Source organism: Spermophilus citellus, assembly GCF_964194105.1.
Source record: "Spermophilus citellus genome assembly, chromosome: 15".
In the NCBI taxonomy this organism is placed as follows: Eukaryota; Metazoa; Chordata; class Mammalia; order Rodentia; family Sciuridae; genus Spermophilus; species Spermophilus citellus.
This window is the reverse complement of record NC_138195.1, coordinates 73,264,796-73,280,657: the sequence shown is the minus strand read 5'-3', so window position 1 is coordinate 73,280,657 and position 15,862 is coordinate 73,264,796. Positions and strand designations below refer to the sequence as shown.

Here is a 15,862-nt window from a genome sequence, read left to right as displayed (position 1 = left end):
TGAATAAACAGCCATGGAGCCCCCATACCTCTGGACACCATGTGTGTGAGATAACAAACTTATCAATTAAGCCAGTTTGAATTGATACTTTCAGCTATTGAAGTTGAAAGCATCCTCACTGATACATAATTAGCAACAGTGTTCTCCAAATACATGCAGGTGTTGTTGTAAAGAATAAATACATCCCTCCAGTCAGAATGGCAATCACCAAAAATACAGGCAACAATATGTTGGTGTATTTCCTCACATCCTTTGGTGAGGATATGAGGAAAAGACACACTCATACATTGCTGGTAAGACTGCAAATTGGTGCAACCACTCTGGAAAGCAGTACAGAGATTCCTCAGAAAGCCTGGAATGAAATCACCTTTTGACCCAGCTATCCCACTCCTCAGCATATACCCAGAAGACTTAAAATCAGCCATGTCAATGTTTATAGAAGCTCAATTCACAATAGCTAAACTATGGAACCAACCTAGGTACCCTTCAGTAGATGAATGGATAAAGAAAATGTGGTAAATATATTCGATGTAATATTCCTCAGCTTTAAAGAATAAAATTATAGCATTTGCTGGTCAATGGATGGAGTTGGAGAATATCAGGCTAAGTGAAATAAGCCAATCCCCCCAAAAACAAAGACCAAATATTTTCTCTGATATGCAGATGCTAATTCACAATAAGGGTTGGGGGACACTAGGTAAGAACAGAGTTACTTTACATTACGTATAGGGGAATGAAGGGAGGGGAGGGGATATGAGGATAGGAAGGATAGTAGAATGAAACAGACATTATTACCTTATGTACATATATGACTGCATGACTGATGTGATTCTACAACATGTACAATCAGAAAATTGAGAAATTATACCCCATTTATGTATGATATATGAAAGTGCATAAATGCATTCTACTGTCATGTATAACTAATTAAAACAAATTAAAAGTTTAAAAATATATTTTAAAAACTGTTGTAAATGTTATTGAAGTCAAAATAGCCACCTAGAATTCCTCAATTTTTCAACTAAATAATTTGAAATCATAGGAAAAAACATTCTTTTCTTTAAGGGAACAGAATACAAGTGCTGGTTACCTGTGACAAAACACAGAAAAAAGTTTCCAGCCCCCTTTCAGTGAGTAAAAAGAATTTTGGTAAAATTTTTGAACAAATTTCTAAAGTCTTCCTTCAAGTGTATATGAAATATTAAGAACATCGATCAACAAACATATGAAAAAATGTTCAACATCTCTAGTAATTAGAGAAATGCAAATTAAAACTACTTTAAGATTTCATCTCACAACAGTCAGAATGGCAGTTATCCAGAATACAGACAACAATAAATGTTGGTGAGGATGTGGGGGAAAAGGCACACTCATACATTGCTAGTAGGTCTGCAAATTGGTGCAACCAATCTGGAAAGCTGTATGGAGATTCCTTAGAAAACTTGGAATGGAACCACCATTTGACCCAGCTATCCCACTCCTCAGTCTATGCCCAAAGGACTTAAAAACAGCATACTACAGTAACACAGCCACATCAATGTTTATAGCAGCTCAATTCTCAATAGCTAAACTGTGGAAGCAACCTAGATGCCCTTCAATAGATGAATAGATAAAGAAACTGTGGTATATATACACAATGGAATATTATTCAGCATAAAATTATGGCATTTGCAGGTAAATGGATGGAGTTGGAGAATATCATGCTAAGTGAAGTAAGCCAATCCCCAAAAAACCAAAGGCTGATCCATAATGGGGCGGGGGAGGGGGCATGGGAAAAATGGAGGAGCTTTGATGGGGCAAAGGGGAGGGAGAGGTAGGGAGGGGCATGGGGGCAGAAAAGATGGTGGCATGAAATGGACATCATTACCCTAGGTGATGTATGACTGCATGTGTGGTACAACGCTACATCGTGTAGAACTAGAGAAATTAAAAGTTGTGCTGCAATTGTGTACGATGAACCAAAATGCATTCTGCTGTCCTATAAACCCAGTTAAAATTAATTAATTAATTAAGACTATCTGGAATATGAACAAACCTCAACATATTTAAAGGAATTAAAAGCATACCAAGTATATTCTCTGACTACAATAAAATTAAACTAGAAATTAATAACAGAATATTTGGAAAGTCCCCCCAAATAGTTGAAGATTAAATAACATATCCATGTGTTAAAGAGAAGTCACAAGGAGTATTACAAAATATCTCGAATCTAATGAAAATGAAAACACAGTACATTAAAATTGCAATAAAAGCAAAGCTTAAAGATACATTTATAGCAGATGTTGTAGTAGAAAAGAACAAACATCTCAAATTAATTATCTAATTTGCCATCTTAAGAAGTAAAAACAAAAACAAGAACAAAAAAAGACCTAGTAGGAAATTTGCTAACAAAATAACAAAGAGAAAAGAAGAAATTGAGGACACCAAAATAGTAAGTGTCAATAATAGTGATAATAAATAATTAAACTTTGATAAAATTATTAAAACTCTAGTCTGACTTATTTTTAAAGGGGGACACAGAGTACAAACCCCAAGAATGAAAAAAATGACATCATAGCTTCTATAGATAGTATGAACACCTTTATATCCCTAAATTCCACAACTTAGACTAAATGAACAATTTTTTGAAAGGTATAAGCTATCAAACTCACTCAAGAAGACACAGATAAGCTTGATAATTATGTAACTATTAAATAAATCATATTCATACCTAAATAGCTTGAAGCCTTAGGAAAAATATTTTTCTAAGGATAAAAGAATATTCCTTTTTTCCAGGAAAAAATATTTCAGGCTCAGATAGCTTCCCTGAAAATTCTAGCAAACTTTAGAAAAGAAATAATATGAATTCTACATAATTCTTCTAGAGAACAGAAGAAAAGGAAATAATTCCCAACTTATTTTATGATACCATCATTACCACTGCTGAAAGATTTGTCTTTACAAGAAAGAAAATCTACAAATTGGTATCCCTCACGAATAGGAACACAAAGCTTTTCAACTAAATATTAGTAATTAAATTCAATGATATATAAAAAGAAAAATATGTCATATCTAAGTGTTAGGAGCTATCCAAGGAATGCAAGGTTTGGTCTACATTTTAAAAACCTATCAGTAGGAGTTATATCAGTGAATAATGGCAGAATAAGGACCCCTGAAAATTTCTCTCCCATGAAGCTATGAGGAAACTAGAAAAAAAAATTAAAAAGGTTCAAATCAACTTTTTCAGAACTCTGGAAGTTAATCAAGGCCCTTAAAACCATCTTGGAAGTATCTATTCAAGAAAATGGAGCCAGACACGGTGGCACACGCTTGTAATCCCAACAACTTGGGAAACTGAGGCAGGAGGATTGAGAGTTCAAATCTAGCCTCAGCAACTTAGCAAGGCCCTAAGTAATTTATCGAGACCCTGCCTCTAATAAAACATAAAAAAAAAAAAGGCTGGGGACGTGGTTTGGTGGCTAAGAGCCCCCGGGTTAAATCCCTGGTACCAAAAAAGAAGTGAAAGTAGGAAGGTAGGAAGGTAGGGAGGGAGGGAGGGAAGGAAGAAAGGTAGAAAATGGTACCAGGGATTGAACCTAGGGGCATTTTACCACTGAGTCACATCCCCAGCCTCTTTTGAGACAGGGCCTCACTAAGTTGCATAGAGCCTTGCTAAGTTATTAAGGCTGGCCTTAAATTTGTGATCCTTCTACTTCAGCCTCCAGAGTTGCTGGGATTTCAGAGGTGTACCACCACAATTGGAGTTTTGTGGCATCTTTAACTTGCCCTGTTCCCATGCCCTCCCAGCTCTATAGTAGCCTCAAAACCCAAAAAGCCCATAATCATGGTAGAAACTAGCAGCTTGGCAGCCACTAGAGAAAGCAAAATGGGGTTGGAGCTCATTCAAAGCCTTATTTTTCAGAAAATTGTTATTTAACCTGCTTGGTGGTTCTTTGGAAGATCCCACTTGCAAGACTTCTTAAAAATTTTATCATTATTATGGTTTGTTGTACTGGGAAACTGACTGAACCCAGAGACTTGCCAGGAGCTCTACCACTGTGCTTCATCCCCAACAATAGATTGTTTAACCCTACTCAGATTCCTTCCATGAGGAAGGCCTTTTCTCTGGGGCATTTGTCAAAAATAATTGAGTGAAATTGTCTAGCTTGCAGCCACCTGGGGCAATGGATTTGTTGGAGCAAATAATAGGATAAGCTAAAAGCTTAAAAGAAAAAAGCTAGAAATAAGATGTCCATAGGGTCTTTGAAAAAAATTCCGACCTATTTCTGGGAATCTAGAAGGCTACGTACATAAGAATATGTGCATCACCTGGCTGCATACGTGCTCAGAAAAGACCTACAAGTCCCTCAGTTCTTTCCTATGGATGACTTTGAGGCTCTGTGAAAGCAGGAAGTGAAGATTAATAGAGAATTGTCAACAAGCTGGCTGAGTTTGAAGCTGCTCTGCACCATGCACAGAGAGTCCCTTGACGAAGACTGGGAGATTTATTGGTTCCAGGCATTTAAGGAAACCTATGTCCAGTTCTTAGCTCACTACTAAACCAACTGCACAGAGACTTTAGTGTTCATATACCACAAAGAATATAAACTTTGCAGAGGTAGTTCCAAAAATTCAAGGGGCAGGAGAAAGCAGCAGCAAATAGCAAGAATAATAAATCCTAGGTAAGACTTGCCATGTTACATTATTTGAAATGTCGAGTTTCCAAAAACAACACATAAGTATGAGACATGAAACAAGAAAGTACCATTTGTACACAGTTTTTTTTTAAATAGTAGGGGCAGACAGAGTAGCTTAGTTGTAGAGTATGTGTTTACCACATCCAAAGCCCCGGGCTTGATCTTCAAAACCACAACAAAAATAATGATGATGATGATGAAGAAGAAAATGATGATAAATATGATGATAATAATAAAAAATAGGAACTCTAGCCAGGTGCAGTGATTAGAGTTTCTGTTTATTATGCCTATAATCCTAGTGATTCGTAAGGCTGAAGCAGGAAGATTGTAAATTGGAGGCCAGTCTCAGTAAGGCCTAAGCAACTTAGCAAGACCCTGTCTCATAATAAAAAATAGAAAAGGCTGGTGACATAGCTTAATGGTAAAGTGCCCCTGGGTTTATTCTCTTGTACCAAAAAAAAAAAAAAGAAAAAAGAAACTTTCTGAGGAAGCCTATACATTAAATTTATTAGTTAAGAACTTTAAGTCAGTTCTTTTATATATTCAAAAAGCTAAGACAACACATCTAAATAATTACTTACCTGCATTTCAACTTTAAATCCAAGATATTTGGTACTGTCTAGTAGGAAGAGGGAGATGGAGGGACAGGAGGAGCCAGTGAGAAAGACTAACTTGTGCTACATACCTGTAATCCCAGTGACTTGGGAGGTTAAGGCAGGAGGATTGCAAGTTCAAGGTCAGCCTCAGCAACTTTGTGAGATCCTGTTTCAAAACAAAAGAAAAAAAAATTCTTTTTTTTTTAAAGGACTAGGGTTGTAACTTGGTGGTGAAGCATTTCTGAATTCAATCCCAAGAGATATATTGATTGATAGATACAAAAGAATAGTATCTCACCAAAAGAAAATATCAATAAAGATAAGTTATTAAAAGAAACAAAACTTAATAAAATCATGTAACCACCATACCAAAAGTTTAAAAAGACAATGTATCTGATAATTTCAATAAATAACAGGAAACAAATTGACAATTAATATACATTTATGATTAGAAATAAAAACTGTCAAGTGGCCTAACATGCGTGAGGCGCTGGGTTCCATCCCTAGTACCACCCAAAAAAGAAAAAAAAAAAAAGAAAGACCACAATGATAAACACCCCATACTTAGAATGGCTAAAATCAAACAAACTGACAAAACCAAGAGCTGACAAGAATACAGAACACATAGAACCTTCGTACACTGCTCATCAGAATGCAAAATGGTACTTTCAGAAGGAAAGTAAAATTTCTCCCTTGTCTTCTCAAGGTTCGATGAAATGAGCTGACAATAGAAAAACAGGAGAAAAGATACAGAAAGTTATTAAGGTGGATAGGGGTGAATCACAGGAATTAGTGATTACCCATTAACTCAGTGAGATTCAGATGTTTCTATCTCTTCTTCATAGAAGGATGTGGGAATGTAGGTAGTTTTGAGGGATAGTAAATGATTATTAGGGGAACAACTGCCCTAAGAGGCGGAAATCAACTTGTAAAACGATTCTCTCTGGAATTTGAATGAGACCAAGGGGCAGACAATACCTGTGACAAAGTCCATCAAGGTGTGGTGGCACTCCTCAGTCCTCTTTTCTGTAAGACATACTAGGATTTCAAGGTAAAGATGGAAGTCAACTGTGGGCTCTGTGGCAGGTCTGGTGGGCTTCATTCAGATGAGCAGAGGACAGTTATAGTAAAGTTTTCCCAGATGAGAGCGCATGAGAGAGAGGGGGGGGAGGGGTAGAGACCTTGATCTGAGACTATTTTTCCAGCTCAGCATGTCAAAGCACTGTTCTTTGGGTCATTGTTTTCTGTCCCCCAACAGTACAAACACTTCAGAAAACAGTTTGCCAGGTTCTTATAAAGTTAAATATGTATTTACCTAGGCCATCGTTCCTCTCCTGGGTACTTACACAAGAGAAATGAAAACTTGTGCTCACAGAAAAGCTGTATGTGAGTGTTTATAGCAGTTTTATTTATAATCAGCAAAAATGGGAAACAACCCAAATGTCCATCAACATACAAACATAGGAGAAGTATATACCATAGAGTGGAATGCTACTCCGTAACAAAACCAGACAAGTTAATGATGCACCCAACATGGCTGAATCTCAACTACTAAGTTGAAAAACCCAGACACATATACATCCTTCCATGTATATGACATTCTGGAAAAGGAAAAACTACTGATGTAGAAAACAGACAGATCAGTAGTTGTCAGGGGCTGGAGATGGCAGTGGACTAGAACGGAGCAGAAGGAAAGTTGGGGGTGTAATGATTGTTCTATTTTGAATATAGTGGTGTTTGTACAACTATATTCATTTGTTAAAACTCCCAGGGGCTGGGGGTGTATCTCAGTGATACAGCACGCATTTAGCATGCATGAGGAACTGGGATCAATGCCCAGTACCAAAAACAAACAACAAATGAACTCCTAGGGAAAAAAAAAAAAAGGGTAAGTTTTATTGCATAAAAAAGATCTGATTTGCATCTCATTCTGGTGAATGGTTAAAACACGGGGGTCCTCACAATTCGAGTGGGAAACCACTGGCAGAACATCAGTACAGAAACTTGAAGACCAATGTTATAATCAGTGGAATGTGAGTCGATGAGTCTGTCAGGCCACGAGACCTGAGTTCAGTTTGAGTCTATGTACTGGAGATATACCCCTGAGGAATATTCTGGCAACCACAAACCAGATAATAGGGTGCGGCCTTCATGTTAATGAAGACAGTCTTTGTGGGAACATGCTTTGTGAAACCAAGCCCATCCCCTGAATCATGGCCTCCAGCACAAGGGAATGTTCTTCACCTGACGCAGATCTTACAGCTCTGGGGCCCCAAAGCCTTGCTGGACTGTTTTTTCAACTCCTCAATAGGAATCAAGCCTAACACAAACTTGAAACAACTGATCTACTTTTGTAAAATAATGCATTTACAAAAGCTCAGCTTTTTTGTAAGCAGTATTGAACTTTTCCTCTCCTCCTTGCTTCTGATGTCCCTCCTCTGGCATTTATGAACAAATCATGTGCAGATGACTTGCTTGCCCAAGTTGTTGGAGAGGTTCAACTCTGCTGGGGTGAGCAGGCACACATTGTCAGGAATAAGGTTAGGAATGACCTCCCACCCCAACAGGAGGATTTTTATTTCTTCTGCTAAGAGGGGGAATCTTTGGTCACCCAAGGGATATTTTTTATCTTATTATGAAAATGGTCTTGGTCTGTTTTGTGCTGGTATAACAGAATACCAGAAACTGCATAATTTATAAGGAAAAAGAGTTAGTTTCTCTGGAAGCTGGGAAGTTCAAGATTGAGGGACCAGCATCTGGTAAGGGCCTTCTTACTGAGTCATAACATGGCAGGACACATCACGTGGGTGAGAGAGAGGAGGGGGCCAAACTTACCCTTACATAAGGGTTTCCTCCTTTCTCCAAGGATTGAACCAAGAAATGTTTACCACTGAGCTACAACATCCCCAAACACCACCCCCCTCCCAACCCCTTTTTAAAATTTTGAGACAGATTCTCAGAAAGTTGCCCAGGCTTGGCTCAAACTTGTGACTCTCCTATCTCAGCCTTCTGAGAAGCTGGGATTACGGGTATGCACCACTGCACCCAGCCTCAGCCTTTTATAAGGAAGCTACTCCAACAATAATGAGCCTGGCATTAATCCCCCATCTCCATTAGAGAAATCTAATCATCTCATACAGGTTCCACCTCCCAACACTTTTGCATTGGGGATAAATTTCTAACACATGAACTTGCTGGGAAACCTTCCAACCACAGGAAGGAAGGAGTGAATGTTAGAGCGCATGCTTCATCTATTTTCCTTGAGCATTGTTGTCTTTTGATAAAGTTGATTTATAAATGCTAAGCAATTAGAAATAGGTTCAGATAATTTAGTAAGGTACATGTTAGAAATCACATATGGTGGCCAGGAACAGTGGCACACACCTATAATCCCAGTGACTCAAGAGACTGAAGCAGGAGGATCACCAGTTTGTAGCCAGATTCAGTAACATAGTGAGACCCTGTCTCAAAATCAAAAACAAAACAAAATAAAAATGACTGGGTATGTAGCTCAGTGGTACAGTGGCCTTGGGCTCAAGCCCCAGTACCCGAAAGAAAGAAAGAGAGAAAGAAAGAGAGGGAAGGAGGGAGGGGAATGACGGCAATGTTGTTTTTGGATGAATTAAATGTATCACCCATGGGTGACATATGCTGATATTTTTCTATGTCTTAAAGTCTAAATTCTTAAGAGAGAAAATGGAACCATTATTTGAAGTCTCCCACTTATAAAACGTTAGGGATTGAACACCAAGTAAAATGGGGGCAGGGAGGAGTCTTGCTGTTTTTGGATCGTCCACTGGAATGAAGCTTAACACGTGGACTTTTGAGAAAAGCAACTTGGCAGGAAGGGGAAATTGCTGTGGTCAGTGGTTGGCTTGGAAAAATCTCAGCAGGTCTTAGGCTGAGTCTCTCGGCCTACCAGCAAACACTGAATGTCCTTGTCTCCGTCCAGACTCGCTGGCACAGCCCCCTCGGTTCCTTTTTCTTTCCCGTCTTCCCCTTGCTGAGGAGCAGGCCCTGCACAACTATAGCTCCTGTGTTTTCACAGTCTCACTGCCTGGTCTCTGTGTCCTGCTCCACTCTCTGTATTGTCACCACATCGATGCTTTTCTAGAACAGCTCTCATTTCACTTTTCCAAACTTCAATAAGTCCCCCACCTTTGGGTGATGGAGACACCCTGGGTCTGGCACTTCGGATTCCCCATGACTGGCCGGCCTCATCTGCTCCTTGCTCACAGGATGTTCCACCCTCTGTACCCAAGCCCTGCCCCTTCCTATGTCTGTGCCTCTCATGCTGAAACCTGTACTTGAAATTCCATCTCCACCCTTGGCTTCTCAATGCCACCCATCCTCTACGGCCCAACTCAAAGGACGTTTATGGCTGGGAGTGACTTTTCCATAGTCCTTAACTCTCTTATGTTTTAAAGTTTTGTTTTATGTTGTAATTATTTGCATATGTATTCAATATATCCATATCCATATTGTAAATTCCTGGAAGTCAGGTTTTTCCATCTCAACTTCAACTGTGTAAATGTCTTGCTCACAGTGGACACTCAGGAGTTGGGGGCTTACACACTCAATGAATATGCTTTATTTTTGAATGAATAAACGAATGAATAGAACTGAAGTTAGAGGAAGAAAGGAAGCCGGGTGTTCTGTTAATATAATAAAGGCAGCAAGGAACTCAGCAGGGAACAATTTAAGCAGACAGAGACCTTGAAGGGAAGGAGTTGATACTGTTTCTCAGCTACATCCTCCCAAAAGCCGAACTGCTCCAGGAACTGTGACATATGTCATTGTCATAGTTGTTTATAGAGATGTTTTTGTTATCCAGGAGCATGTGCTGAACAGAGACAGTCAGGCAGAATTAGGGTCTTCTAATCATAGAACAATAGTAGCAAACTATGGCAAATGATTATGGTATTATTTTTGTTTTAATATGTGCAAATTTGTTTTTTTCAAAGAAATCAGTAGATTTACTATCCAATAAAAGAGATGAATCAACAATAATAGGTTCTAGGATTCTCTCATAAAATACAAAAGTATTTTCTCTCATCTCCCTCTTGGTTAACTTTATTTCTTATTGTATCTTGAGGATAGAGGGCAGATGTGTCCCAAAAACTTAGGCTCCTTAGAGAAAAGTGCCAAAGGATATCCTATCAGTACGTTGTGATGTTCTATAAGGGAGGAAAGCCTCAGAATATGTAGAAATCTGTGTCCAGAACCCACCCATTTCAAGCCAAAGAAAGAAAACGTGTGCTTACAAAGATCATTGAGACAGTGACCTTTGATAAAAGCCCTTGCCCAGGTCACCAAGAACTGGCTTTACCCATTGTCTTTCAGAACCCATCAGCCACTCAAAAGTCCCTCTGTATTCATACCACTCATCAGGTGAAGAGGCCTAGTCACTTGCTGCCCATCTGAGCCACACGTGAGCAGAAAGGTCCACCCAGACTTCTTTGAAGTGAACAGATAATTTTGGAAAGACGACTATTTTTCCGGTTGCCTTTTAAGGGACTTTTACTTCTTAGTCAATCAAAAATTCATCAATGTGACTCATTAACACAGCTCCAAATGCAGTCAGGAAGCAAGAAACACCTTTCCCGTGTCTTAGTCACTTCTATTTCCTAATATTTCCTTTATTTTAGCAAGAATTTTATTGTTTTCTGGTTAATTTAAAATATTTAAAAGTTAATTCCCTTAGTACCAAGCATACAGTAGGAATTTAATATGTGAATATTGAATGAACATAAGGTTTCTTTCACTCCATGTGTCAAGAAGCTTGAGAAACTAGAATGTGAATATTTGAATGGTTTTCATTTTCTTCTCCCCGCAAGGTGCCTAGTACAAGGCTCTGTGTGATGTAAAATATGTGTGATTTGCACATGAATATAGGTGCAAATGTAGGCACGTGCGCGCGCACGCGCGCACACACACACACACACACACACTCACACTGGATCATTGGCTGATGAGTTAGCTTACAGACTCCTCAATCAATTAACTTCTGGGGTTATCTATTATGAATCTATGAATATTCCATGAATGTGGAGAACCCCAATACTATTATGAGAATCCAAAGGGAGAGGAAAAAAACCCACGTTTATCCTGATGGCTGCTTAACACATTTGAGTTAATATAGTTGTAGTTGAATAGTTGGTTGTCTTAGCAAGCATGTTTCTATCTAATCTTTTATTATCAGTAAATTATACCGGCAACTTAGTGCTGTTAACTGAAAACATCCCTCCATTCAGATAGTTTTAGATCTTATTAGGTTGTCATTTGTACTTATCCCAGTCTGTTTTCATATTGCCTATTTTGTCTCTGTTCAAAGCCACTGGTGCCCTTAAATTCTGGTAATACCCAGAAGTGGGGAATGAAGATTTGAGAGTTGAAAGGAATACAGGCTCTGCTGCTTATGATAGAAGACCTTTGGCCTAATCACTCACCCTCTTGGACCTTCACTTTTCCCAGCTATAAAATGAAGGTAATAATAGTACACACCTTTTAGAGTTGCTATAGGGATTTTGTGAGATAATGTACATAAAATATCTGGCACATAATAGGCCTTAGAAAACATGACAGTTTCCTTCTTCCCCAGGATTAATAATCTAGACACCCACACATACTCATAAAGACTGTCAATTTAAGAATATTTTCTAAGTCTCAAAAACACTTCCCCACTGTGACCTGTGAGGCTCCAACAAGGTAGTCCTGCCTACCTCACCAGCTTCTCTTCCCCTGCCACCCTTGCTTCACGCCAAGTCCTTGAACACATTGGCTCATCCCCGTTCCTCTGCTCACCATGCTTCCCCTGCTGCAAAGCCTGCTCAACTGCTCTCCCCCGTCCAGGCTCTAGAATGCTCTAGATCCTCCCTTCATCTGTGTAATATCTGCTCAACCTTATCTATCAGTTTAAATGTCACTGATTTAGCAGGACTTCCCTAACACTCTCTTCGTAAGAATGCACCCTTTTATGTGTCCTCATGTAGCATTCAGGACTCTTTCTTTATAATAGTTTCACATTCTTTGTTTACTTGTTTCACAATGCTGGGGATCAAACCCAGGGCCTCTGCATGTTCGGCAAGTAAGTGCTCTACCACTGAGCTACATCCCCAGACCTTCACATTCCTAACTATATAGTTTTATATATTTGTTTGTTATAGACTGACATGTGTCCCCCCACCCAAATTCCTATGCAAAGCCTCAACCCCAGACCTCAGAATGTGACTCTATTTGCAGATGGGGCCTTTAAAGAAGAAATTAATTTGGCCCTGAATCAAGGCCAGCAGTTTGTTGAAGCTGTTGGTTTCAAGCAGGAGCCTAAAGAAACGTCTTTCTATGGTCTGTTGGCCATTTCAGAACTTTGGAAATGTAATGGTCAATTCATTAGAAAGAAACATTTGAATCATTAGTGATAGATGTGGGCTAATTTTTCAATTAATCTCATCATGTCTCTTGATTCTGCTGTAGGACTACATATACCATTTGACTATAAAACTTTATTATTAGATTTTGAAATTGCATCTTGGTTATAGGTATTGATTGAAAAAATTACTTTTTGTCATAAAAATACTTATTAAATATGCTCTTTAAATGAAAAATAAATAAATAAAGAAGAAATTAAGTTAAAATGAGGCCATTACAGTTGGCCCTAATCCAATCTGACTGGTGACCTTCTAAAAAGAGATTGGGACACATAAAGAGGGACATACAAAAGAGACCAGAGATTTGTGTACCCAGAGAAAGCCCACATGAGGACACAGCAAGAAGGTGGCCATCTGCAAGTCAACAGAAGGGTCTCGGGAGAAATCGAGCCTGATGACTCTGATCTTGGGCTTCCAGCCTCCAGGACTGTGAGAAAGTAAATTTCTGTTCTTGAAGCCAACTAGTTTGTGGCATTTTGTTATGGTAGCATGAGCTGATCAGTAGGTACTTAAGGCCTATCTCCCTGTACTAAACTATGATTTCCATAAAGACAGAAAATTTGACTATATTTCACCCTGAACTTTCAGCATATATTTCAGTGTTTTGCCCCAACCAGGAGCCATTAACATTTTGTTTAATTCATGAAAAAAAAAAAAGAACAAATGAAGAATGATGCCAGGTATTTCGATTTTATGTTAAAAGCTCTGACTTCTGGATTTTTCTATGAGACTGACAGCAGACATCTTGAGTAAGTATTTATTTGAGGAAGCCAAGAACATCCCAGAAAGTGTCAAACTTAGCTTTCTGAAAGTGTTCTAAAATGTGTGACTCCATGCAGAATATGGGTGACTTATGGGCAGGAGCCCTGCAGTTGGTTCCTAGTGGCCTGCTGCCCTTGCATGGGTGTGAGAGCCTGTAGCAGAGCACAGATGTGCACCAGGGCTATGCTGCAGAGATCCCTCATCTCCCCTCCTGAGGGTGATGCCTCAAAACTGGGAATCCAGAGCTGATATTGGGTCCTGTGGATATGCTATGGCCCTAAAGGACCGCCTAGGCAAATTCCAGTTCAGACTCCACCTGTTACTAATACCACAAGTCTCAAGCTAGTCTTTGGGGGTCCTAGGAAGCTAGGTATTCTGTGAACACCCATCTCAGGATTGTTGCAAATTGGCCCTCTAGGGAAGCTTAAAGGCCCCAAGTGAGTTAATTGGAGTTATAGAGCATCTGGGGGTCCACACATGACCTTCAGTGGTCACCATCTGAAGGATAACAGTGTCCTTACTCCTCCCCAATAGCATCTCCCTCCATTATTAGGTGACTAAATACCTAAAGTCCCATCCCAACATGCCACACTTTTAGGTTAGCACTATGTATCTGCCTCAATTGCTCAACCTGTTCAGTCATGAACATCTTTTCTTCCTCTTTTTTTATTTCCTTTTTCTTCTTTTCTTTCAGTACTGGGAGTTGAATCCAGGACCTTGCATATGCTAAGCAAGTGCTCTGTCATAGAGCTACATCCCCAGCCCTTTTCATTTTACCATGAGACAGGGTCTTGCTAAGTTGCCCAGGCTGGCCTTGAACTTGCAATTCTCTCTCTTCAGCCTCCCAAGTAGCAGGATTAAAAGCATATGCCACCATGTCTGGCCATGAGCATTTTCTTAGGCATTAGTTGACTATCTTCTCTGGATGAGCTTGGCTTGGCTTGAGTCAGAATGGGAGAGGGAGGTCAAAGGTGAAGAAAGGGGAAATAAATCTTGAATATAAGTTCTTAACAGTTTTTCTAGGACTCAAGCACTTTGACTATAGCCCCCCATGTGCCTAGATACCACTGGGACTCTATATCCCACAGCAGCAAGGAAGAGGGATACCAGTTGTGGTAGCTGTCTGGCCACAGAAGCTAAGAAGTTGTAGAGGGCATTTCCAGTTGCTGGCTCTTTGTTCAGGTTTCCCCATGAGTCTATAAATGGTTAATTACCTAAACTGGTAGGAGAAGCTTTCTGCCTCCTGTAAAGTTTGATTCCTGGAGGCAGACTTTTTTTTTTTTTTTAATCCAGCAAGTGTAAGATAATTGGAAGGGTGGAGTAACGCAGTAAACCACGACACACCTTTGTCAGGACTTGTTTGGAAGCAAAGCGTTGAAAGAAACAAGGGGGGAGAAGGAGAAGCAAACATTTTTGAAAGATCACTCAGCTTTAACACACCTTGGCTGGATCTGGATAAAAAAAAGTGGGCATCGCAAATCTCTAGAGGAAAACATCAGGGGAAGAAAGAGAGAGGGGGGATTCAGACAAAGTTGTTTCTAGTTCCTTCAAAATTGCAAGCCAGGTGAGTAAGAGGAAGACTGAACTTTCTCCCTTTTTTTCTGAGACTTTGATTTAAGTTTTGCTGTTTAGAAATTAAATGCTTGTTGGAGAAAATAAATACAACGAAGTCCTTTGGTTTCTAGAGTTCTGGGTGAAGTGATTAGTTGGTCGTAAATGATGACTTTGGTATATGTGTTCTGCTTAATTCAGGTCTTTGAAAAGAACACCAAGAAAGATCTGTGAGTGGACAGGAGCAGGCCAGCTAAGATATGCTGGACTCTAGTGGCAAAATGTTTCTGTATTATTGCCAGTATTGTAAAGGGATGTGACAAGCTGTTTATTTAGAATAGGATAAAGGTTAGTAATCCCTTCTCTCTCAGCCTCAATTTCCTCTCTCACCAGCTGGTTCTCCCCCTCCCTCTGTCTCCTTCTTCCTGCCAGACAGTACAGAATAGCTCAGAGGTGAAGTTGAAGTGCAGGTAAGTGGGGGCTTCCTAGAAGCAGCCCCTGTGCTGCCCAGGACTCTGTGCTGCCAGGTTCCAATAAAGCTCCAGGAAGTGGGCAAATATTGCTGTGTGTCATGTTGTAGGATTGCTGCTGCCCTGAGTCTAAAGTGAAATGTTGGCAATGGTCTAGTTGGAGGAAGAAAAATTAGAGAAATGTTTTCTAGGTATAGATTCTCAGTGGCCAACGTGGCTCCCCTCTTCCCCACAATCACTTTGGGGTGAGAATTACCAGTTTAGGTATCTAGCAGGACCACAGTAACTGCTAACTGACAAATTACCAGTTTGCTCTCTGAAGTGGAGGCGAACCTCTGGCACACCACTTCTTTTGAGAAGCAGCTAATAGTGAATCTAAT

General features: G+C 39.6%; 1 protein-coding gene across 1 annotated transcript in view; it reads right to left on the bottom strand.

Moving 5' to 3' along the window:
• Positions 1–15,862, bottom strand: part of SFR1 (SWI5 dependent homologous recombination repair protein 1) — a 57,690-nt gene that overhangs the window by 34,917 nt on the left and 6,911 nt on the right. The window contains exon 2 of the mRNA XM_081268175.1: positions 5,362–5,438. The gene's annotated coding sequence lies outside the window, so the exon portion shown is untranslated. The remainder of the gene's footprint in view (positions 1–5,361; positions 5,439–15,862) is intronic.